This window comes from Sinocyclocheilus rhinocerous, unplaced genomic scaffold, assembly GCF_001515625.1.
Source record: "Sinocyclocheilus rhinocerous isolate Xijiao unplaced genomic scaffold, SAMN03320098_v1.1 scaffold1683, whole genome shotgun sequence".
Taxonomy (NCBI): domain Eukaryota; kingdom Metazoa; phylum Chordata; class Actinopteri; order Cypriniformes; family Cyprinidae; genus Sinocyclocheilus; species Sinocyclocheilus rhinocerous.
Genome location: NW_015656581.1, coordinates 50,931 through 54,545, shown reverse-complemented (window position 1 = coordinate 54,545; position 3,615 = coordinate 50,931). Strand labels below are relative to the sequence as shown.

Below are 3,615 nucleotides of genomic sequence, written 5' to 3'. Positions count from 1 at the left end.
ATATATATATATATATATATATATATATATATACTTATAGGAACATAAAGGTTTTAATCAACTGATAGCCTTAAAACCTAATAATAATCTGTGTTCTCATGAGTAACTCTCTGTATGTACAGGTGTGCTGTATATTGCTACCAGAAACACCTGAGCTGTACTAAGTGGAATGTGGATGACTGAAATTTTGGGAAATTTTGATTTATGTGACCAAAAAGTTTAGCTTAAAGGGTTAGTTCACCCAAAAATGAAAATTCTGTAATTAATTACTCACCCTCGTGTTGTTCGAAACCCGTAAGACCTTCGTTCATCTTCGGAACACAATTTAAGATATTTTTATGGGAGGGTCAGAGAGTCCTCATATTTCATCAAAAATATCTTAAATTCTGTTTCGAAGATGAACGAAGGTCTTACGGGTTTGGAACAACACAAGGGTGAGTAATTAATGACAGAATTTTCATTTTTGGGTGAACTAACCCTTTAAGTGTCCAAATGCCCTTTGGGGTTGCTGAACGATATTCATAATACTACAATGCTAGTGGTAGTACATATCCATAAAAGACAACTGTTTTTAGTGTCCTTTCCCCCAAGAACACAGGCGCATGTTGCCACCTCTGTCTTTGTCTCTGTCTGTCTGTCCCTTCTGATGGCTTCTGATTCTCATGCAGAGTGGCTGAACGGATGTCAGACAGAGATAGTCTCTTATCAGCACGCAGGACGCCGGAGCACAGCGGATTGTTCCTTATCTGACCAAAGCTCAGGCCTCACATTATCTCAGAAAAAATGCTTTTCCAAGCCTTGTCTACAGCACTTACCCAGATAACAGAACACTGACTCCACTGCTCACCAAAAACATGAAAATTTGGGAATTGCACTAATGTAATTATACTGTATAATTATACTACATATAATAATGTAATTATACTTATACTATTTATGTTTTTCGGTGTTAACCAAATTTCTGTTAATTTCTGTTCCTATAAATACATATTTTCTAGGGCTGTCAACTGATAAAAATTTTCAATCTAATTAATTACACTTTGTGGCAATTACTTAATAAAGTTAATTGCACATCAAATTTGGCTGAGAAATCCTCTAAAAGATAATCTAAAGACATGAGAAAAGCATGAAATAGATATTACAAAAAGTAGATTTAGAAAGAATTTTTTTTTTTCTATTTAAATTTTTTATTTTTGGGTGAACTATCCCTTTAATAATTTTTTTATTAATATGGTTTTTTTTTTTTCAGAATTTTTATTAATATGAGAATATGGAATTTTTTTTAAATAAAATTATACTCTAAATAAGAAACTAAAACTGCCACTATGTGGCGATAAATGACTTAATGTATAAGTCATTGAGTCATTCATTCATTCGATTCATTCAAACTGCTGATTCATTTATGAATTAAGTAAATGGCGCTCTTTATGAATGGGCCATTGAATCATTGGTTCACCCGTTCGTTCAAAACACGGATTAATTCAGAAACAAATCACCACTGTGTGATGCTCGGAGACACACAACAGTTCCGGTTTGGCTTTATACAGTAGGTAATATTTGCATTGGCAAAATTGAGCAAAAACAAGTTTTTGGAGTTCTTATTTCGTTAAATAAAGTTCTTATTTAATGAAATGCTATATAAAATCTATATCACATTTGCACTCATGCTATTTGGGACTAAAACTGCACTCGTTGCTTGTGTGATATTGCTTAACTATATCATATTATATAAATATGAGACTAAATATGAATAAATATGAAAACTCAAACAGGGGTATTTTTGCCCCAATCTCTTGAATTTTAGGGGCATATAACTGCATTCTTTCGGCTACTTCATGCAGTGACTTGTTGCCCTGCATCATGTTTGTCATGAATCCAATGTATAGGTGTGTTCGACTTGAAGCAGCGCTGCGCAGATTGATCGGTATATGACATCAAAATGCCACAAGAGCCATTAATGCCTTAAATCGACATACCTAATATTTTCCTTACATTTTTTTAAGTTAGGAAAAAGCAGTAAAAAAGAATATTATTCTTAAGAATGTTTTGCTAATCTGGCCCCTAAGCTGTAATAACTAAAATTCGGAAACAGTTGTGCAAGTATTCAATGGGCAAATGCTCTTTAAATGCAATTAGTAATTTACTGTATAAATGTATTATTATGTATTATACAGTGGAGATCAAAATTAGAGAACAATCTATAAATACTTGATTTTTTTTTCTGAAATATTGTTAATCTTCATCGCTCAAAATTTGAAGGAATATTAGCTGTGGGTATACCACTGTTATGCTAACATGTTTTACCAAATAACCAAGGCATTTCAATAAAAAACCTTTATTTTGTGGAAAACACAGTGATAAAAATTAGAGAACAGTAACCACTGTAACACGAAAGAAGACTACAACTTAGCCATAACTTTGTTGCCAAGGATTTTCCAGAGATTTTTAACTGGATTTAGATCAGGACTCTGGGCCGGCCATTAGCTTCAAGGAACTGATTTACTCGTTTTGCAGTGTGACGGGGACATTGTCTTGCATGAAAATTGCAGACTGATTGGGAGATGCTTGCAGGGAAGGAACTGCATGTTGCTGAAGGAGGTTCTGATAAACATTTGCATTCACCTGCCATGTAGCTGTAAAAGAGTCAGAAAACATCCCCCAAAGCATAGCACTTCCTCTTCCACCATTTACTGACTTCTTCCCATCAGACCCAAATAAATTAAACTCACTAAAGTGAACTTTGGGCCAGTCCTACTCTCTCTACACAACATGCTCCTTAGCAAATGTGAGTCTAGCCTATTGATTCTTTTTGCTGATGAGAGGCTTGGTCACTGCAGAGTGTGCTTTCAGTCCGACTTCTCTTAAACATGCAGAGACAGATCCTTATCCTGTTCAGAACTGAACTGGCGAGCAATTCCAGCTGCAGTGTTGAACCCATTCCCTACTGAAAGTCTCCACATTATCCTGTCTTCTCGTGCAATTGTTTTTTGAAAAAACAGCCTTTTTGGGGGACTTGAATGAATTAGTGTTATTGTAAAGCTGCAATATTGCAGAAATCACAGATTTGGAATGACCAACTTCTCTTACAGTGACTGAAATCTCTTTGGCCTTCATCTGGACCACCTCCTGTTGCAGAGTTTCAGTCACCTTAGAGAAGCCCGCCATCTTGCAATCATAGTGAAAATTAGAGGAATTGCTGCCAGTTAAATAGGGTTTGTCATATAATGAAGGAAATTAGCAACAGTTGCCAGATTAACACCAATAACGTGGAGGTATCTGTAACTGTTCTCTAATTTTGATCTGAGTTCTTTTTCAAATATCCCATTTAAGTTGTTTATACTGTGCTTCGGAATACAATTAATTTGTGAAATATGCTTAAAAAAACTGCCCTTCTACTCCTGTTAGCATACGTTCAAATAGGACTAAGCAGTGACCTTGAAATTTAGGAAATTGTAGGTTTCTCTCTAATTTTGATCTCTCTCTCTCTCTCTATATATATATATATCATCCTGACTACCAGCTATGGAGTTTTGTCCACTGTAGAGGACATTATGTTTTAACGATTTCTCTGAGACGTTACATGTCACAGTTTTAAGTCTGGATGTCCTGTACAGA

At 35.0% G+C, this 3,615-nt stretch overlaps 1 protein-coding gene across 1 annotated transcript in view; it reads right to left on the bottom strand.

Moving 5' to 3' along the window:
* Positions 1-3,615, bottom strand: part of LOC107720170 (protein PTHB1-like) — a 90,060-nt gene that overhangs the window by 41,603 nt on the left and 44,842 nt on the right. The gene's annotated exons all lie outside the window — the stretch shown is intronic.